Source organism: Ambystoma mexicanum, chromosome 13 (genome assembly GCF_040938575.1).
Source record: "Ambystoma mexicanum isolate Mex_15411 chromosome 13, UKY_AmexF1_1, whole genome shotgun sequence".
In the NCBI taxonomy this organism is placed as follows: Eukaryota; Metazoa; Chordata; class Amphibia; order Caudata; family Ambystomatidae; genus Ambystoma; species Ambystoma mexicanum.
Window position 1 is genome coordinate 356,525,222 of NC_090938.1, and position 19,714 is coordinate 356,544,935.

The 19,714-nt window shown below is 43.3% G+C and overlaps 24 non-coding genes across 24 annotated transcripts; 5 read left to right on the plus strand and 19 right to left on the minus strand.

Moving 5' to 3' along the window:
- Nucleotides 1-625: 625 nt before the first annotated feature.
- On the minus strand, nucleotides 626-697 carry TRNAT-CGU (transfer RNA threonine (anticodon CGU)). The gene has a single exon. It is a non-coding gene; the product is annotated as a tRNA-Thr (tRNA).
- A 546-nt stretch (nucleotides 698-1,243) lies between these two features.
- TRNAS-GCU (transfer RNA serine (anticodon GCU)) lies at nucleotides 1,244-1,325 on the minus strand. Its single transcript has one exon. It is a non-coding gene; the product is annotated as a tRNA-Ser (tRNA).
- A 687-nt stretch (nucleotides 1,326-2,012) lies between these two features.
- Nucleotides 2,013-2,084, minus strand: TRNAT-UGU (transfer RNA threonine (anticodon UGU)). The gene has a single exon. It is a non-coding gene; the product is annotated as a tRNA-Thr (tRNA).
- Nucleotides 2,085-2,549: 465 nt separating this feature from the next.
- Nucleotides 2,550-2,626, minus strand: TRNAS-GCU (transfer RNA serine (anticodon GCU)). The gene has a single exon. It is a non-coding gene; the product is annotated as a tRNA-Ser (tRNA).
- A 480-nt stretch (nucleotides 2,627-3,106) lies between these two features.
- On the plus strand, nucleotides 3,107-3,201 carry TRNAI-UAU (transfer RNA isoleucine (anticodon UAU)). The gene is made up of 2 exons: nucleotides 3,107-3,144; nucleotides 3,166-3,201. It is a non-coding gene; the product is annotated as a tRNA-Ile (tRNA).
- A 1,492-nt stretch (nucleotides 3,202-4,693) lies between these two features.
- TRNAT-CGU (transfer RNA threonine (anticodon CGU)) lies at nucleotides 4,694-4,765 on the minus strand. Its single transcript has one exon. It is a non-coding gene; the product is annotated as a tRNA-Thr (tRNA).
- Nucleotides 4,766-5,311: 546 nt separating this feature from the next.
- Nucleotides 5,312-5,393, minus strand: TRNAS-GCU (transfer RNA serine (anticodon GCU)). The gene has a single exon. It is a non-coding gene; the product is annotated as a tRNA-Ser (tRNA).
- A 687-nt stretch (nucleotides 5,394-6,080) lies between these two features.
- Nucleotides 6,081-6,152, minus strand: TRNAT-UGU (transfer RNA threonine (anticodon UGU)). Its single transcript has one exon. It is a non-coding gene; the product is annotated as a tRNA-Thr (tRNA).
- A 465-nt stretch (nucleotides 6,153-6,617) lies between these two features.
- Nucleotides 6,618-6,694, minus strand: TRNAS-GCU (transfer RNA serine (anticodon GCU)). Its single transcript has one exon. It is a non-coding gene; the product is annotated as a tRNA-Ser (tRNA).
- A 481-nt stretch (nucleotides 6,695-7,175) lies between these two features.
- On the plus strand, nucleotides 7,176-7,270 carry TRNAI-UAU (transfer RNA isoleucine (anticodon UAU)). The gene is made up of 2 exons: nucleotides 7,176-7,213; nucleotides 7,235-7,270. It is a non-coding gene; the product is annotated as a tRNA-Ile (tRNA).
- Nucleotides 7,271-8,751: 1,481 nt separating this feature from the next.
- On the minus strand, nucleotides 8,752-8,823 carry TRNAT-CGU (transfer RNA threonine (anticodon CGU)). Its single transcript has one exon. It is a non-coding gene; the product is annotated as a tRNA-Thr (tRNA).
- A 533-nt stretch (nucleotides 8,824-9,356) lies between these two features.
- On the minus strand, nucleotides 9,357-9,438 carry TRNAS-GCU (transfer RNA serine (anticodon GCU)). Its single transcript has one exon. It is a non-coding gene; the product is annotated as a tRNA-Ser (tRNA).
- Nucleotides 9,439-10,125: 687 nt separating this feature from the next.
- On the minus strand, nucleotides 10,126-10,197 carry TRNAT-UGU (transfer RNA threonine (anticodon UGU)). Its single transcript has one exon. It is a non-coding gene; the product is annotated as a tRNA-Thr (tRNA).
- A 465-nt stretch (nucleotides 10,198-10,662) lies between these two features.
- Nucleotides 10,663-10,739, minus strand: TRNAS-GCU (transfer RNA serine (anticodon GCU)). The gene has a single exon. It is a non-coding gene; the product is annotated as a tRNA-Ser (tRNA).
- A 480-nt stretch (nucleotides 10,740-11,219) lies between these two features.
- TRNAI-UAU (transfer RNA isoleucine (anticodon UAU)) lies at nucleotides 11,220-11,314 on the plus strand. The gene is made up of 2 exons: nucleotides 11,220-11,257; nucleotides 11,279-11,314. It is a non-coding gene; the product is annotated as a tRNA-Ile (tRNA).
- Nucleotides 11,315-12,812: 1,498 nt separating this feature from the next.
- TRNAT-CGU (transfer RNA threonine (anticodon CGU)) lies at nucleotides 12,813-12,884 on the minus strand. The gene has a single exon. It is a non-coding gene; the product is annotated as a tRNA-Thr (tRNA).
- Nucleotides 12,885-13,430: 546 nt separating this feature from the next.
- TRNAS-GCU (transfer RNA serine (anticodon GCU)) lies at nucleotides 13,431-13,512 on the minus strand. Its single transcript has one exon. It is a non-coding gene; the product is annotated as a tRNA-Ser (tRNA).
- A 687-nt stretch (nucleotides 13,513-14,199) lies between these two features.
- Nucleotides 14,200-14,271, minus strand: TRNAT-UGU (transfer RNA threonine (anticodon UGU)). Its single transcript has one exon. It is a non-coding gene; the product is annotated as a tRNA-Thr (tRNA).
- A 998-nt stretch (nucleotides 14,272-15,269) lies between these two features.
- TRNAI-UAU (transfer RNA isoleucine (anticodon UAU)) lies at nucleotides 15,270-15,364 on the plus strand. Its single transcript has 2 exons — nucleotides 15,270-15,307; nucleotides 15,329-15,364. It is a non-coding gene; the product is annotated as a tRNA-Ile (tRNA).
- A 1,498-nt stretch (nucleotides 15,365-16,862) lies between these two features.
- On the minus strand, nucleotides 16,863-16,934 carry TRNAT-CGU (transfer RNA threonine (anticodon CGU)). The gene has a single exon. It is a non-coding gene; the product is annotated as a tRNA-Thr (tRNA).
- Nucleotides 16,935-17,480: 546 nt separating this feature from the next.
- On the minus strand, nucleotides 17,481-17,562 carry TRNAS-GCU (transfer RNA serine (anticodon GCU)). The gene has a single exon. It is a non-coding gene; the product is annotated as a tRNA-Ser (tRNA).
- A 687-nt stretch (nucleotides 17,563-18,249) lies between these two features.
- On the minus strand, nucleotides 18,250-18,321 carry TRNAT-UGU (transfer RNA threonine (anticodon UGU)). Its single transcript has one exon. It is a non-coding gene; the product is annotated as a tRNA-Thr (tRNA).
- A 465-nt stretch (nucleotides 18,322-18,786) lies between these two features.
- On the minus strand, nucleotides 18,787-18,863 carry TRNAS-GCU (transfer RNA serine (anticodon GCU)). Its single transcript has one exon. It is a non-coding gene; the product is annotated as a tRNA-Ser (tRNA).
- Nucleotides 18,864-19,343: 480 nt separating this feature from the next.
- TRNAI-UAU (transfer RNA isoleucine (anticodon UAU)) lies at nucleotides 19,344-19,438 on the plus strand. The gene is made up of 2 exons: nucleotides 19,344-19,381; nucleotides 19,403-19,438. It is a non-coding gene; the product is annotated as a tRNA-Ile (tRNA).
- Nucleotides 19,439-19,714: the final 276 nt, after the last annotated feature.

Genomic DNA, 19,714 nt, shown 5'->3' on the forward strand with positions numbered 1-19,714 from the left:
TTCGCTTCCGAACTGGATGCACAGGAGCAGGAGAGAATGGCTGTTGGCGATGTATGCAACTTGCTCTGCGTGAACACATCTACCGACCCCTTCCCCTACACACACGGGCACATACACACACACACACATAGCCATTGGAGCTATGCAGAGCTAATCAGAAAGATTGGTAATCATTAGAACATGAAAGATATGTGTTCATTTTTTATTAAACTTGTGGACTCCCGCAGAAACGGAGGGACTCACATCTCTAATTGAGGCTTGCTTACCTCTATACAAATGTGTTTGCTGGCTGTCTTTCTTCAACTGGTATGTGCGGTTGTGTCTGTCTTTGTCTTTCAACACGCCTGGCACGTTTACATTATCAAAGAGATGATTGTATGGAGATGGGGAACACCCCTCCGTTGCATTGTGAACTTGAACAGTCTTTTCACCAAAGCAGCTAGATGCGACATTGCAAGGTTTTTGTCAGTCTTTGCCTGAAAACATTAGGCCTTCCTCTCGAACTCTATTTCACTCCTTCTGTGGAAGACTTCAATTATGAGGATTTATCCCGTCATAAAAGGTTCTCTGTAGATGGTGCAACTCTGGCTTCTCTTCCCCGTGCTTTTTGAAAATAATCCGCCCGAGGCCCTGATGAGGTTTGAACTCATGACCCCTGGTTTACGAGACCAGTGCTCTGCCACTGAGCTACAAGGCCACCTGCTGCTTGCTCACAGCCAACAACAGAAAGTGCAAAGAAACCACGGGTTTTACCTAGGTAGATCTCCAGGTATATGAATTTCTGGTTGTGTAAAAATGGCTGTATATCTCTGCATGTGTTCAGTACGTCATCATACATCTGATTTGCGAAAGCGTGTGTGCTTATGTTGGTGATACATTGTCGGTATGCGTTTGAGTATGTACTTTTACGGGTATGTATGTATTGAGTAGGATGCTGAACAGGTTCATGAGTTTAGATAGCAGGTCAGAATGATGGCAAAAGGAACATGTAAAAGGCAGACAACTAAAAGAAAAAAGAATTTGGGATGTAAGCTTGGGAATTTACTAACTGCGCTGATTTTGGCTCCTATAATAGTAAAGAATGGAAACCTACGAGGAAAGTCTTTGACTAATTTCATTCTCCGCCTGCACCAATGAACTTATTTTTACATCTCTATTTCCATATCTGTACTCATTCCTGTCTTTCACAGGGAGGTTGAAAGACTTTGGTCTATGTTTAAATGCAGACTATAAAGAAAAAATACGACAAAGGTGGGATTCGAACCCACGCGTGCAGAGCACAATGGATTAGCAGTCCATCGCCTTAACCACTCGGCCACCTCGTCTGTTTGGGAACGGTGCTCGAGTCCCATGCTTAAAGAAGAGATAAAACAATGGTGGTGCAAAGTCAGTGAAAAATAGATCATGTTTGTCATAGTAGAAACAAGATCGTTGACTCGTTCTTCCTTACCCGGCCATTGATAGATAAACACATCAAGTTGAAGTTCAGAAAAATATAACAAGAGCTCCTGGAGGGTTCACAACACTAATCCAGAGGAAGGTGCTTGAGCTTCCGTATGGCACACCATTAGTAGTAAAACCAGCATAACGCAAGCTCCAGTTTCCCAGTGTTTGGCATCATTCAACGTTTCCAGCCAAGATCAAAGTTCAGATGCTGCTGCTTCCTGTGATGTCATTGAATTTAAATAGTGAGTGATGGCAATAACCCTTTTCCAATTAAATTTTGCCACATCAACGTCCCTGAAAATAGAGAAAGGCGTGCAACCCAGAACCGCTGTACTGTTCAATAGAGTAAGGGCTTCACCGTGATCATCTGCATCTGTCATCACAAGATTATCAAGGTCTTTTTCTTGAAGAAATTAGGTCCAGAAAGCCGACCTTCCCCACAGACTATTCAGACACCTTGCGCTTGTGGCTTTGTTATAGGCCCGAATCCATTGGTAAAAGGTTGCACAGGTACAATGTGCAATATCATTTCCTATTCAACAATGTTCAAGAAAATTACCATTTGGAGGCCCTGATGAGGATCGAACTCACGACCCCTGGTTTACAAGACCAGTGCTCTGCCACTGAGCTACAGAGCCCCTCAGGTTATGACGCATAACAGCAACACAACGAGCACACAACATGATGTTTACTGGGTAGACATATTTGAAGGGTGTGTGAGAATGTATGTATATGATTGTGATTTGACCTGTTTTTTTCTGGCCGATTTTTTGAGGAGCAGCTAATTTGTGCGTATTCCGCACAATTTTAGGGTGACTAATGAGGAGATGTGATGCGTGAAAGTTGAAAAAAACATGTACATGGCAGCAGAGAGACAATATGGATATTACCTTTGCTTTTTTAAATTTCTATCCGGATTCTGGCTCAAAGGGTAGTCAAGCACAGCAGATTGCATTCCTGCCAGTAACACGACAACCTTGTTTGTGTCCTTCTTAATCAACTAACATGCATATTTTCACTTTTGTCTGTATGTTCTTTGAAAGCCAATGGCAATGGTGCTTAGAGCAATGCAGATGTTTAAAAAAGATTTCAAAAGTTAAAATCGACGAAGGTGGGATTCGAACCCACGCGTGTACAGCAGATTAGCAGTCCATCGCCTTAACCACTCGGCCACCTCGTCTACAGGGATTATGTTAGGCATTCAAGTCTTTACAGGTAATAACACAAACATCTTCAAAATAGAACCACAATGCGTTCCTTGTTGAGGTACATCCAGCCGTTTGCAGGAAAACTGCCTCACTTGCTGTTGAGAAAAATTCATCAAAGTCCTGGGGTGTTTATAGGCATCGCCAAGATGACATTGGGAGGTGTTTCAATTGACACGTGTTGAATATGAGGAAGAGCATCATGCTGGCTCCAGTGGCACTGCCTGCAGCATGACAAAAATGTAGAAGGGACATTTGACTGCACCATTGGCTGAACATCAGTGGCAAAGTGTATATCAGGCTAAAAGGTAAGCTCCAGTGGCACAATATGGGCACTACAAGGCACCCATAATTTGCTGTCAGCTAAAAAGACAATGCCAGAGCTTGTGGGTGCTTTTGTACACTTGTGTGTGTGTTTGTGGGTGTAGTTTCATGTCGAAAACCAAAACACAGCAGCTCCAGTGGCGCAATCGGTTAGCGCGCTGTACTTATACAGCAGTACATGCAGTGAGCAATGCCGAGGTTGTGAGTTCAAGCCTCACCTGGAGCAACTTTGGAACTTTTTACTAATTCACCTCAAAACTGAATTATTGAACCAATACATGTTCTGGACATTTTTTGGTTCACCTCAAGGTTTCCTTGATTGTCAGTTAATGTTGTATGACAGCTCCTCTGCCTTTTAGACATGGAATACTCATTGCAAGTTATTTATGGGGTGTTTGCGCTTTAAATACAGCTACGGAGGGTTTTTGAAAATAGAACAGAAAATAAAAAATGTCAACTGTTATTATACTCCATTTTCTGCTGAGCACCACTTACGGAAGACATTTGTAAAGGTAGAAAAAGGGTTACTGGAGTAGGATCCAGGAGACAATATCAACTTACAAAGAATAATGTTGTCTATTTACTGCATTATCGCCTTTGAAGCAAACCTCTGAGAATAAATACCCTTTCACTAATCAGGCAGTCACTTTGATAAAATCAAGCAGAACAAGGATGCTGATAGGAACTCGCCTCATTTGCATATGGGCTAGGGCTTCTGGGAGCCATGAGAATTAGGAGTTGAAGGTTTTGCAGATCGAGATTGCTAAAGGGCTGGGCATTTGCACAGACCTCTCCATGCCTGATTGGTGCCGAAGGTTAGTTGCAAGTGGTCCCCTGCTCACCCTACCTTACACGGGGCCATGCCCAGTTAGGCCCCTCAGGGCTAGGCCCGGCAGGGCTAAGCCCGGCGTTTGTCAGGGGAAGTGGAAGTGCCTGGACCCCTGCTCATCATACCTCAGAATCTGGTCTAGCTATTGCAGACATGGGGAATGGTGCTTATATCCCATTGACAGCGCCCACAAGCTGCATACTAATAGCCAATGATGTGTGAATGCGGTCAGGGTAGCAGACATATAGAACAATTGGGTGGGTTCGCTTCCGAACTGGATGCACAGGAGCAGGAGGGAATGGCTGTTGGCGATGTATGCAACTTGCTCTGCGTGAACACATCTACCCACCCCTTCCCCTACACACACGGGCACATACACACACACACACACATAGCCATTGGAGCTATGCAGAGCTAATCAGAAAGATTGGTAATCATTAGAACATGAAAGATATGTGTTCATTTTTTATTAAACTTGTGGACTCCCGCAGAAACGGAGGGACTCACATCTCTAATTGAGGCTTGCTTACCTCTATACAAATGTGTTTGCTGGCTGTCTTTCTTCAACTGGTATGTGCGGTTGTGTCTGTCTTTGTCTTTCAACACGCCTGGCACGTTTACATTATCAAAGAGATGATTGTATGGAGATGGGGAACACCCCTCCGTTGCATTGTGAACTTGAACAGTCTTTTCACCAAAGCAGCTACATGCGACATTGCAAGGTTTTTGTCAGTCTTTGCCTGAAAACATTAGGCCTTCCTCTCGAACTCTATTTCACTCCTTCTGTGGAAGACTTCAATTATGAGGATGCATCCCGTCATAAAAGGTTCTCTGTAGATGGTGCAACTCTGGCTTCTCTTCCCCGTGCTTTTTGAAAATAATCCGCCTGAGGCCCTGATGAGGCTTGAACTCATGACCCCTGGTTTACGAGACCAGTGCTCTGCCACTGAGCTACAAGGCCACCTGCTGCTTGCTTACAGCCAACAACAGAAAGTGCAAAGAAACCATGGGTTTTACCTAGGTAGATCTCCAGGTATATGAATTTCTGGTTGTGTAAAAATGGCTGTATATCTCTGCATGTGTTCAGTACGTCATCATACATCTGATTTGCGAAAGCGTGTGTGCTTATGTTGGTGATACATTGTCGGTATGCGTTTGAGTATGTACTTTTACGGGTATGTATGTATTGAGTAGGATGCTGAACAGGTTCATGAGTTTAGATAGCAGGTCAGAATGATGGCAAAAGGAACATGTAAAAGGCAGACAACTAAAAAAAAAAAGAATTTGGGATGTAAGCTTGGGAATTTACTAACTGCGCTGATTTTGGCTCCTATAATAGTAAAGAATGGAAACCTACGAGGAAAGTCTTTGACTAATTTCATTCTCCGCCTGCACCAATGAACTTATTTTTACATCTCTATTTCCATATCTGTACTCATTCCTGTTTTTCACAGGGAGGTTGAAAGACTTTGGTCTATGTTTAAATGCAGACTATAAAGAAAAAATACGACGAAGGTGGGATTCGAACCCACGCGTGCAGAGCACAATGGATTAGCAGTCCATCGCCTTAACCACTCGGCCACCTCGTCTGTTTGGGAACGGTGCTCGAGTCCCATGCTTAAAGAAGAGATAAAACAATGGTGGTGCAAAGTCAGTGAAAAATAGATCATGTTTGTCATAGTAGAAACAAGATCGTTGACTCGTTCTTCCTTACCCGGCCATTGATAGATAAAAACATCAAGTTGAAGTTCAGAAAAATATAACAAGAGCTCCTGGAGGGTTCACAACACTAATCCAGAGGAAGGTGCTTGAGCTTCCGTATGGCACACCATTAGTAGTAAAACCAGCATAACGCAAGCTCCAGTTTCCCAGTGTTTGGCATAATTCAACGTTTCCAGCCAAGATCAAAGTTCAGATGCTGCTGCTTCCTGTGATGTCATTGAATTTAAATAGTGAGTGATGGCAATAACCCTTTTCCAATTAAATTTTGCCACATCAACGTCCCTGAAAATAGAGAAAGGCGTGCAACCCAGAACCGCTGTACTGTTCAATAGAGTAAGGGCTTCACCGTGATCATCTGCATCTGTCATCACAAGATTATCAAGGTCTTTTTCTTGAAGAAATTAGGTCCAGAAAGCCGACCTTCCCCACAGACTATTCAGACACCTTGCGCTTGTGGCTTTGTTATAGGCCCGAATCCATTGGTAAAAGGTTGCACAGGTACAATGTGCAATATCAGTTCCTATTCAACAATGTTCAAGAAAATTACCATTTGGAGGCCCTGATGAGGATCAAACTCACGACCCCTGGTTTACAAGACCAGTGCTCTGCCACTGAGCTACAGAGCCCCTCAGGTTATGACGCATAACAGCAACACAACGAGCACACAACATGATGTTTACTGGGTAGACATATTTGAAGGGTGTGTGAGAATGTATGTATATGATTGTGATTTGACCTGTTTTTTTCTGGGCGATTTTTTGAGGAGCAGCTAATTTGTGCGTATTCCGCGCAATTTTAGGGTGACTAATGAGGAGATGTGATGCGTGAAAGTTGAAAAAAACATGTACATGGCAGCAGAGAGACAATATGGATATTACCTTTGCTTTTTTAAATTTCTATCCGGATTCTGGCTCAAAGGGTAGTCAAGCACAGCAGATTGCATTCCTGTCAGTAACACGACAACCTTGTTTGTGTCCTTCTTAATCAACTAACATGCATATTTTCACTTTTGTCTGTATGTTCTTTGAAAGCCAATGGCAATGGTGCTTAGAGCAATGCAGATGTTTAAAAAAGATTTCAAAAGTTAAAATCGACGAAGGTGGGATTCGAACCCACGCGTGTACAGCAGATTAGCAGTCCATCGCCTTAACCACTCGGCCACCTCGTCTACAGGGATTATGTTAGGCATTCAAGTCTTTACAGGTAATAACACAAACATCTTCAAAATAGAACCACAATGCGTTCCTTGTTGAGGTACATCCAGCCGTTTGCAGGAAAACTGCCTCACTTGCTGTTGAGAAAAATTCATCAAAGTCCTGGGGTGTTTATAGGCATCGCCAAGATGACATTGGGAGGTGTTTCAATTGACACGTGTTGAATATGAGGAAGAGCATCATGCTGGCTCCAGTGGCACTGCCTGCAGCATGACAAAAATGTAGAAGGGACATTTGACTGCACCATTGGCTGAACATCAGTGGCAAAGTGTATATCAGGCTAAAAGGTAAGCTCCAGTGGCACAATATGGGCACTACAAGGCACCCATAATTTGGTGTCAGCTAAAAAGAAAATGCCAGAGCTTGTGGGTGCTTTTGTACACTTGTGTGTGTGTTTGTGGGTGTAGTTTCATGTCGAAAACCAAAACAACAGCAGCTCCAGTGGCGCAATCGGTTAGCGCGCGGTACTTATACAGCAGTACATGCAGTGAGCAATGCCGAGGTTGTGAGTTCAAGCCTCACCTGGAGCAACTTTGGAACTTTTTACTAATTCACCTCAAAACTGAATTATTGAACCAATAAATGTTCTGGACATTTTTTGGTTCACCTCAAGGTTTCCTTGATTGTCAGTTAATGTTGTATGACAGCTCCTCTGCCTTTTAGACATGGAATACTCATTGCAAGTTATTTATGGGGTGTTTGCGCTTTAAATACAGCTACGGAGGGTTTTTGAAAATAGAACAGAAAATAAAAAATGTCAACTGTTATTATACTCCATTTTCTGCTGAGCACCACTTACGGAAGACATTTGTAAAGGTAGAAAAAGGGTTACTGGAGTAGGATCCAGGAGACAATATCAACTTACAAAGAATAATGTTGTCTATTTACTGCATTATCGCCTTTGAAGCAAACCTCTGAGAATAAATACCCTTTCACTAATCAGGCAGTCACTTTGATAAAATCAAGCAGAACAAGGATGCTGATAGGAACTCGCCTCATTTGCATATGGGCTAGGGCTTCTGGGAGCCATGAGAATTAGGAGTTGAAGGTTTTGCAGATCGAGATTGCTAAAGGGCTGGGCATTTGCACAGACCTCTCCATGTCTGATTGGTGCCGAAGGTTAGTTGCAAGTGGTCCCCTGCTCACCCTACCTTACACAGGGCCATGCCCAGTTAGGCCCCTCAGGGCTAGGCCCGGCAGGGCTAAGCCCGGCTTTTGTCAGGCGAAGTGCCTGGACCCCTGCTCCTCATACCTCAGAATCTGGTCTAGCTATTGCAGACATGGGGAATGGTGCTTATATCCCATTGACAGCGCCCACAAGCTGCATACTAATAGCCAATGATGTGTGAATGCGGTCAGGGTAGCAGACATATAGAACAATTGGGTGGGTTCGCTTCCGAACTGGATGCACAGGAGCAGGAGAGAATGGCTGTTGGCGATGTATGCAACTTGCTCTGCGTGAACACATCTACCGACCCCTTCCCCTACACACACGGGCACATACACACACACACACACATAGCCATTGGAGCTATGCAGAGCTAATCAGAAAGATTGGTAATCATTAGAACATGAAAGATATGTGTTCATTTTTTATTAAACTTGTGGACTCCCGCAGAAACGGAGGGACTCACATCTCTAATTGAGGCTTGCTTACCTCTATACAAATGTGTTTGCTGGCTGTCTTTCTTCAACTGGTATGTGCGGTTGTATCTGTCTTTGTCTTTCAACACGCCTGGCACGTTTACATTATCAAAGAGATGATTGTATGGAGATGGGGAACACCCCTCCGTTGCATTGTGAACTTGAACAGTCTTTTCACCAAAGCAGCTACATGCGACATTGCAAGGTTTTTGTCAGTCTTTGCCTGAAAACATTAGGCCTTCCTCTCGAACTCTATTTCACTCCTTCTGTGGAAGACTTCAATTATGAGGATGCATCCCGTCATAAAAGGTTCTCTGTAGATGGTGCAACTCTGGCTTCTCTTCCCTTTTTGAAAATAATCCGCCCGAGGCCCTGATGAGGTTTGAACTCATGACCCCTGGTTTACGAGACCAGTGCTCTGCCACTGAGCTACAAGGCCACCTGCTGCTTGCTCACAGCCAACAACAGAAAGTGCAAAGAAACCATGGGTTTTACCTAGGTAGATCTCCAGGTATATGAATTTCTGGTTGTGTAAAAATGGCTGTATATCTCTGCATGTGTTCAGTACGTCATCATACATCTGATTTGCGAAAGCGTGTGTGCTTATGTTGGTGATACATTGTCGGTATGCGTTTGAGTATGTACTTTTACGGGTATGTATGTATTGAGTAGGATGCTGAACAGGTTCATGAGTTTAGATAGCAGGTCAGAATGATGGCAAAAGGCAGACAACTAAAAGAAAAAAGAATTTGGGATGTAAGCTTGGGAATTTACTAACTGCGCTGATTTTGGCTCCTATAATAGTAAAGAATGGAAACCTACGAGGAAAGTCTTTGACTAATTTCATTCTCCGCCTGCACCAATGAACTTATTTTTACATCTCTATTTCCATATCTGTACTCATTCCTGTCTTTCACAGGGAGGTTGAAAGACTTTGGTCTATGTTTAAATGCAGACTATAAAGAAAAAATACGACGAAGGTGGGATTCGAACCCACGCGTGCAGAGCACAATGGATTAGCAGTCCATCGCCTTAACCACTCGGCCACCTCGTCTGTTTGGGAACGGTGCTCGAGTCCCATGCTTAAAGAAGAGATAAAACAATGGTGGTGCAAAGTCAGTGAAAAATAGATCATGTTTGTCATAGTAGAAACAAGATCGTTGACTCGTTCTTCCTTACCCGGCCATTGATAGATAAACACATCAAGTTGAAGTTCAGAAAAATATAACAAGAGCTCCTGGAGGGTTCACAACACTAATCCAGAGGAAGGTGCTTGAGCTTCCGTATGGCACACCATTAGTAGTAAAACCAGCATAACGCAAGCTCCAGTTTCCCAGTGTTTGGCATCATTCAACGTTTCCAGCCAAGATCAAAGTTCAGATGCTGCTGCTTCCTGTGATGTCATTGAATTTAAATAGTGAGTGATGGCAATAACCCTTTTCCAATTAAATTTTGCCACATCAACGTCCCTGAAAATAGAGAAAGGCGTGCAACCCAGAACCGCTGTACTGTTCAATAGAGTAAGGGCTTCACCGTGATCATCTGCATCTGTCATCACAAGATTATCAAGGTCTTTTTCTTGAAGAAATTAGGTCCAGAAAGCCGACCTTCCCCACAGACTATTCAGACACCTTGCGCTTGTGGCTTTGTTATAGGCCCGAATCCATTGGTAAAAGGTTGCACAGGTACAATGTGCAATATCAGTTCCTATTCAACAATGTTCAAGAAAATTACCATTTGGAGGCCCTGATGAGGATCGAACTCACGACCCCTGGTTTACAAGACCAGTGCTCTGCCACTGAGCTACAGAGCCCCTCAGTTTATGACGCATAACAGCAACACAACGAGCACACAACATGATGTTTACTGGGTAGACATATTTGAAGGGTGTGTGAGAATGTATGTATATGATTGTGATTTGACCTGTTTTTTTCTGGCCGATTTTTTGAGGAGCAGCTAATTTGTGCGTATTCCGCGCAATTTTAGGGTGACTAATGAGGAGATGTGATGCGTGAAAGTTGAAAAAAACATGTACATGGCAGCAGAGAGACAATATGGATATTACCTTTGCTTTTTAAAATTTCTATCCGGATTCTGGCTCAAAGGGTAGTCAAGCACAGCAGATTGCATTCCTGCCAGTAACACGACAACCTTGTTTGTGTCCTTCTTAATCAACTAACATGCATATTTTCACTTTTGTCTGTATGTTCTTTGAAAGCCAATGGCAATGGTGCTTAGAGCAATGCAGATGTTTAAAAAAGATTTCAAAAGTTAAAATCGACGAAGGTGGGATTCGAACCCACGCGTGTATAGCAGATTAGCAGTCCATCACCTTAACCACTCGGCCACCTCGTCTACAGGGATTATGTTAGGCATTCAAGTCTTTACAGGTAATAACACAAACATCTTCAAAATAGAACCACAATGCGTTCCTTGTTGAGGTACATACAGCCGTTTGCAGGAAAACTGCCTCACTTGCTGTTGAGAAAAATTCATCAAAGTCCTGGGGTGTTTATAGGCATCGCCAAGATGACATTGGGAGGTGTTTCAATTGACACGTGTTGAATATGAGGAAGAGCATCATGCTGGCTCCAGTGGCACTGCCTGCAGCCTGACAAAAATGTAGAAGGGACATTTGACTGCACCATTGGCTGAACATCAGTGGCAAAGTGTATATCAGGCTAAAAGGTAAGCTCCAGTGGCACAATATGGGCACTACAAGGCACCCATAATTTGGTGTCAGCTAAAAAGACAATGCCAGAGCTTGTGGGTGCTTTTGTACACTTGTGTGTGTGTTTGTGGGTGTAGTTTCATGTCGAAAACCAAAACACAGCAGCTCCAGTGGCGCAATCGGTTAGCGTGCGGTACTTATACAGCAGTACATGCAGTGAGCAATGCCGAGGTTGTGAGTTCAAGCCTCACCTAGAGCAACTTTGGAACTTTTTACTAATTCACCTCAAAACTGAATTATTGAACCAATAAATGTTCTGGACATTTTTTGGTTCACCTCAAGGTTTCCTTGATTGTCAGTTAATGTTGTATGACAGCTCCTCTGCCTTTTAGACATGGAATACTCATTGCAAGTTATTTATGGGGTGTTTGCGCTTTAAATACAGCTACGGAGGGTTTTTGAAAATAGAACAGAAAATAAAAAATGTCAACTGTTATTATACTCCATTTTCTGCTGAGCACCACTTACGGAAGACATTTGTAAAGGTAGAAAAAGGGTTACTGGAGTAGGATCCAGGAGACAATATCAACTTACAAAGAATAATGTTGTCTATTTACTGCATTATCGCCTTTGAAGCAAACCTCTGAGAATAAATACCCTTTCACTAATCAGGCAGTCACTTTGATAAAATCAAGCAGAACAAGGATGCTGATAGGAACTCGCCTCATTTGCATATGGGCTAGGGCTTCTGGGAGCCATGAGAATTAGGAGTTGAAGGTTTTGCAGATCGAGATTGCTAAAGGGCTGGGCATTTGCACAGACCTCTCCATGCCTGATTGGTGCCGAAGGTTAGTTGCAAGTGGTCCCCTGCTCACCCTACCTTACACAGGGCCATGCCCAGTTAGGCCCCTCAGGGCTAGGCCCGGCAGGGCTAAGCCCGGCGTTTGTCAGGGGAAGTGGAAGTGCCTGGACCCCTGCTCATCATACCTCAGAATCTGGTCTAGCTATTGCAGACATGGGGAATGGTGCTTATATCCCATTGACAGCGCCCACAAGCTGCATACTAATAGCCAATGATGTGTGAATGCGGTCAGGGTAGCAGACATATAGAACAATTGGGTGGGTTCGCTTCCGAACTGGATGCACAGGAGCAGGAGAGAATGGCTGTTGGCGATGTATGCAACTTGCTCTGCGTGAACACATCTACCGACCCCTTCCCCTACACACACGGGCACATACACACACACACACACACATAGCCATTGGAGCTATGCAGAGCTAATCAGAAAGATTGGTAATCATTAGAACATGAAAGATATGTGTTCATTTTTTATTAAACTTGTGGACTCCCGCAGAAACGGAGGGACTCACATCTCTAATTGAGGCTTGCTTACCTCTATACAAATGTGTTTGCTGGCTGTCTTTCTTCAACTGGTATGTGCGGTTGTGTCTGTCTTTGTCTTTCAACACGCCTGGCACGTTTACATTATCAAAGAGATGATTGTATGGAGATGGGGAACACCCCTCCGTTGCATTGTGAACTTGAACAGTCTTTTCACCAAAGCAGCTACATACGACATTGCAAGGTTTTTGTCAGTCTTTGCCTGAAAACATTAGGCCTTCCTCTCGAACTCTATTTCACTCCTTCTGTTGAAGACTTCAATTATGAGGATGCATCCCGTCATAAAAGGTTCTCTGTAGATGGTGCAACTCTGGCTTCTCTTCCCCGTGCTTTTTGAAAATAATCCGCCCGCCCGAGGCCCTGATGAGGTTTGAACTCATGACCCCTGGTTTACGAGACCAGTGCTCTGCCACTGAGCTACAAGGCCACCTGCTGCTTGCTCACAGCCAACAACAGAAAGTGCAAAAAAACCATGGGTTTTACCTAGGTAGATCTCCAGGTATATGAATTTCTGGTTGTGTAAAAATGGCTGTATATCTCTGCATGTGTTCAGTACGTCATCATACATCTGATTTGCGAAAGCGTGTGTGCTTATGTTGGTGATACATTGTCGGTATGCGTTTGAGTATGTACTTTTACGGGTATGTATGTATTGAGTAGGATGCTGAACAGGTTCATGAGTTTAGATAGCAGGTCAGAATGATGGCAAAAGGAACATGTAAAAGGCAGACAACTAAAAGAAAAAAGAATTTGGGATGTAAGCTTGGGAATTTACTAACTGCGCTGATTTTGGCTCCTATAATAGTAAAGAATGGAAACCTACGAGGAAAGTCTTTGACTAATTTCATTCTCCGCCTGCACCAATGAACTTATTTTTACATCTCTATTTCCATATCTGTACTCATTCCTGTCTTTCACAGGGAGGTTGAAAGACTTTGGTCTATGTTTAAATGCAGACTATAAAGAAAAAATACGACGAAGGTGGGATTCGAACCCACGCGTGCAGAGCACAATGGATTAGCAGTCCATCACCTTAACCACTCGGCCACCTCGTCTGCTTGGGAACGGTGCTCGAGTCCCATGCTTAAAGAGGAGATAAAACAATGGTGGTGCAAAGTCAGTGAAAAATAGATCATGTTTGTCATAGTAGAAACAAGATCGTTGACTCGTTCTTCCTTACCCGGCCATTGATAGATAAACACATCAAGTTGAAGTTCAGAAAAATATAACAAGAGCTCCTGGAGGGTTCACAACACTAATCCAGAGGAAGGTGCTTGAGCTTCCGTATGGCACACCATTAGTAGTAAAACCAGCATAACGCAAGCTCCAGTTTCCCAGTGTTTGGCATAATTCAACGTTTCCAGCCAAGATCAAAGTTCAGATGCTGCTGCTTCCTGTGATGTCATTGAATTTAAATAGTGAGTGATGGTAATAACCCTTTTCCAATTAAATTTTGCCACATCAACGTCCCTGAAAATAGAGAAAGGCGTGCAACCCAGAACCGCTGTACTGTTCAATAGAGTAAGGGCTTCACCGTGATCATCTGCATCTGTCATCACAAGATTATCAAGGTCTTTTTCTTGAAGAAATTAGGTCCAGAAAGCCGACCTTCCCCACAGACTATTCAGACACCTTGCGCTTGTGGCTTTGTTATAGGCCCGAATCCATTGGTAAAAGGTTGCACAGGTACAATGTGCAATATCAGCTCCTATTCAACAATGTTCAAGAAAATTACCATTTGGAGGCCCTGATGAGGATCGAACTCACGACCGCTGGTTTACAAGACCAGTGCTCTGCCACTGAACTACAGAGCCCCTCAGGTTATGACGCATAACAGCAACACAACGAGCACACAACATGATGTTTACTGGGTAGACATATTTGAAGGGTGTGTGAGAATGTATGTATATGATTGTGATTTGACCTGTTTTTTTCTGGGCGATTTTTTGAGGAGCAGCTTATTTGTGCGTATTCCGCGCAATTTTAGGGTGACTAATGAGGAGATGTGATGCGTGAAAGTTGAAAAAAACATGTACATGGCAGCAGAGAGACAATATGGATATTACCTTTGCTTTTTTAAATTTCTATCCGGATTCTGGCTCAAAGGGTAGTCAAGCAGAGCAGATTGCATTCCTGCCAGTAACACTACAACCTTGTTTGTGTCCTTCTTAATCAAGTAACATGCATATTTTCACTTTTGTCTGTATGTTCTTTGAAAGCCAATGGCAATGGTGCTTAGAGCAATGCAGATGTTTAAAAAAGATTTCAAAAGTTAAAATCGACGAAGGTGGGATTCGAACCCACGCTGCCTTAACCACTCGGCCACCTCGTCTACAGTGATTATGTTAGGCATTCAAGTCTTTACAGGTAATAACACAAACATCTTCAAAATAGAACCACAATGCGTTCCTTGTTGAGGTACATCCAGCCGTTTGCAGGAAAACTGCCTCACTTGCTGTTGAGAAAAATTCATCAAAGTCCTGGGGTGTTTATAGGCATCGCCAAGATGACATTGGGAGGTGTTTCAATTGACACGTGTTGAATATGAGGAAGAGCATCATGCTGGCTCCAGTGGCACTGCCTGCAGCATGACAAAAATGTAGAAGGGACATTTGACTGCACCATTGGCTGAACATCAGTGGCAAAGTGTATATCAGGCTAAAAGGTAAGCTCCAGTGGCACAATATGGGCACTACAAGGCACCCATAATTTGGTGTCAGCTAAAAAGACAATGCCAGAGCTTGTGGGTGCTTTTGTACACTTGTGTGTGTGTTTGTGGGTGTAGTTTCATGTCGAAAACCAAAACACAGCAGCTCCAGTGGCGCAATCGGTTAGCGCGCGGTACTTATACAGCAGTACATGCAGTGAGCAATGCCGAGGTTGTGAGTTCAAGCCTCACCTGGAGCAACTTTGGAACTTTTTACTAATTCACCTCAAAACTGAATTATTGAACCAATAAATGTTCTGGACATTTTTTGGTTCACCTCAAGGTTTCCTTGATTGTCAGTTAATGTTGTATGACAGCTCCTCTGCCTTTTAGACATGGAATACTCATTGCAAGTTATTTATGGGGTGTTTGCGCTTTAAATACAGCTACGGAGGGTTTTTGAAAATAGAACAGAAAATAAAAAATGTCAACTGTTATTATACTCCATTTTCTGCTGAGCACCACTTACGGAAGACATTTGTAAAGGTAGAAAAAGGGTTACTGGAGTAGGATCCAGGAGACAATATCAACTTACAAAGAATAATGTTGTCTATTTACTGCATTATCGCCTTTGAAGCAAACCTCTGAGAATAAATACCCTTTCACTAATCAGGCAGTCACTTTGATAAAATCAAGCAGAACAAGGATGCTGATAGGAACTCGCCTCATTTGCATATGGGCTAGGGCTTCTGGGAGCCATGAGAATTAGGAGTTGAAGGTTTTGCAGATCGAGATTGCTAAAGGGCTGGGCATTTGCACAGACCTCTCCATGCCTGATTGGTGCCGAAGGTTAGTTGCAAGTGGTCCCCTGCTCACCCTACCTTACACAGGGCCATGCCCAGTTAGGCCCCTCAGGGCTAGGCCCGGCAGGGCTAAGCCCGGCGTTTGTCAGGGGAAGTGGAAGTGCCTGGACCCCTGCTCATCATACCTCAGAATCTGGTCTAGCTATTGCAGACATGGGGAATGGTGCTTATATCCCATTGACAGCGCCCACAAGCTGCATACTAATAGCCAATGATGTGTGAATGCGGTCAGGGTAGCAGACATATAGAACAATTGGGTGGGTTCACTTCCGAACTGGATGCACAGGAGCAGGAGAGAATGGCTGTTGGTGATGTATGCAACTTGCTCTGCGTGAACACATCTACCGACCCCTTCCCCTACACACACGGGCACATACACACACACACACACACATAGCCATTGGAGCTATGCAGAGCTAATCAGAAAGATTGGTAATCATTAGAACATGAAAGATATGTGTTCATTTTTTATTAAACTTGTGGACTCCCGCAGAAACGGAGGGACTCACATCTCTAATTGAGGCTTGCTTACCTCTATACAAATGTGTTTGCTGGCTGTCTTTCTTCAACTGGTATGTGCGGTTGTGTCTGTCTTTGTCTTTCAACACGCCTGGCACGTTTACATTATCAAAGAGATGATTGTATGGAGATGGGGAACACCCCTCCGTTGCATTGTGAACTTGAACAGTCTTTTCACCAAAGCAGCTACATGCGACATTGCAAGGTTTTTGTCAGTCTTTGCCTGAAAACATTAGGCCTTCCTCTCGAACTCTATTTCACTCCTTCTGTGGAAGACTTCAATTATGAGGATGCATCCCGTCATAAAAGGTTCTCTGTAGATGGTGCAACTCTGGCTTCTCTTCCCCGTGCTTTTTGAAAATAATCCGCCCGCCCGAGGCCCTGATGAGGTTTGAACTCATGACCGCTGGTTTACGAGACCAGTGCTCTGCCACTGAGCTACAAGGCCACCTGCTGCTTGCTCACAGCCAACAACAGAAAGTGCAAAGAAACCATGGGTTTTACCTAGGTAGATCTCCAGGTATATGAATTTCTGGTTGTGTAAAAATGGCTGTATATCTCTGCATGTGTTCAGTACGTCATCATACATCTGATTTGCGAAAGCGTGTGTGTTTATGTTGGTGATACATTGTCGGTATGCGTTTGAGTATGTACTTTTACGGGTATGTATGTATTGAGTAGGATGCTGAACAGGTTCATGAGTTTAGATAGCAGGTCAGAATGATGGCAAAAGGAACATGTAAAAGGCAGACAACTAAAAGAAAAAAGAATTTGGGATGTAAGCTTGGGAATTTACTAACTGCGCTGATTTTGGCTCCTATAATAGTAAAGAATGGAAACCTACGAGGAAAGTCTTTGACTAATTTCATTCTCCGCCTGCACCAATGAACTTATTTTTACATCTCTATTTCCATATCTGTACTCATTCCTGTCTTTCACAGGGAGGTTGAAAGACTTTGGTCTATGTTTAAATGCAGACTATAAAGAAAAAATACGACGAAGGTGGGATTCGAACCCACGCGTGCAGAGCACAATGGATTAGCAGTCCATCACCTTAACCACTCGGCCACCTCGTCTGTTTGGGAACGGTGCTCGAGTCCCATGCTTAAAGAAGAGATAAAACAATGGTGGTGCAAAGTCAGTGAAAAATAGATCATGTTTGTCATAGTAGAAACAAGATCGTTGACTCGTTCTTCCTTACCCGGCCATTGATAGATAAACACATCAAGTTGAAGTTCAGAAAAATATAACAAGAGCTCCTGGAGGGTTCACAACACTAATCCAGAGGAAGGTGCTTGAGCTTCCGTATGGCACACCATTAGTAGTAAAACCAGCATAACGCAAGCTCCAGTTTCCCAGTGTTTGGCATAATTCAACGTTTCCAGCCAAGATCAAAGTTCAGATGCTGCTGCTTCCTGTGATGTCATTGAATTTAAATAGTGAGTGATGGCAATAACCCTTTTCCAATTAAATTTTGCCACATCAACGTCCCTGAAAATAGAGAAAGGCGTGCAACCCAGAACCGCTGTACTGTTCAATAGAGTAAGGGCTTCACCGTGATCATCTTCATCTGTCATCACAAGATTATCAAGGTCTTTTTCTTGAAGAAATTAGGTCCAGAAAGCCGACCTTCCCCACAGACTATTCAGACACCTTGCGCTTGTGGCTTTGTTATAGGCCCGAATCCATTGGTAAAAGGTTGCACAGGTACAATGTGCAATATCAGCTCCTATTCAACAATGTTCAAGAAAATTACCATTTGGAGGCCCTGATGAGGATCGAACTCACGACCGCTGGTTTACAAGACCAGTGCTCTGCCACTGAACTACAGAGCCCCTCAGGTTATGACGCATAACAGCAACACAATGAGCACACAACATGATGTTTACTGGGTAGACATATTTGAAGGGTGTGTGAGAATGTATGTATATGATTGTGATTTGACCTGTTTTTTTCTGGGCGATTTTTTGAGGAGCAGCTTATTTGTGCGTATTCCGCGCAATTTTAGGGTGACTAATGAGGAGATGTGATGCGTGAAAGTTGAAAAAAACATGTACATGGCAGCAGAGAGACAATATGGATATTACCTTTGCTTTTTTAAATTTCTATCCGGATTCTGGCTCAAAGGGTAGTCAAGCAGAGCAGATTGCATTCCTGCCAGTAACACTACAACCTTGTTTGTGTCCTTCTTAATCAACTAACATGCATATTTTCACTTTTGTCTGTATGTTCTTTGAAAGCCAATGGCAATGGTGCTTAGAGCAATGCAGATGTTTAAAAAAGATTTCAAAAGTTAAAATCGACGAAGGTGGGATTCGAACCCACGCGTGTACAGCAGATTAGCAGTCCATCGCCTTAACCACTCGGCCACCTCGTCTACAGTGATTATGTTAGGCATTCAAGTCTTTACAGGTAATAACACAAACATCTTCAAAATAGAACCACAATGCGTTCCTTGTTGAGGTACATCCAGCCGTTTGCAGGAAAACTGCCTCACTTGCTGTTGAGAAAAATTCATCAAAGTCCTGGGGTGTTTATAGGCATCGCCAAGATGACATTGGGAGGTGTTTCAATTGACACGTGTTGAATATGAGGAAGAGCATCATGCTGGCTCCAGTGGCATTGCCTGCAGCATGACAAAAATGTAGAAGGGACATTTGACTGCACCATTGGCTGAACATCAGTGGCAAAGTGTATATCAGGCTAAAAGGTAAGCTCCAGTGGCACAATATGGGCACTACAAGGCACCCATAATTTGGTGTCAGCTAAAAAGACAATGCCAGAGCTTGTGGGTGATTTTGTACACTTGTGTGTGTGTTTGTGGGTGTAGTTTCATGTCGAAAACCAAAACACAGCAGCTCCAGTGGCGCAATCGGTTAGCGCGCGGTACTTATACAGCAGTACATGCAGTGAGCAATGCCGAGGTTGTGAGTTCAAGCCTCACCTGGAGCAACTTTGGAACTTTTTACTAATTCACCTCAAAACTGAATTATTGAACCAATAAATGTTCTGGACATTTTTTGGTTCACCTCAAGGTTTCCTTGATTGTCAGTTAATGTTGTATGACAGCTCCTCTGCCTTTTAGACATGGAATACTCATTGCAAGTTATTTATGGGGTGTTTGCGCTTTAAATACAGCTACGGAGGGTTTTTGAAAATAGAACAGAAAATAAAAAATGTCAACTGTTATTATACTCCATTTTCTGCTGAGCACCACTTACGGAAGAC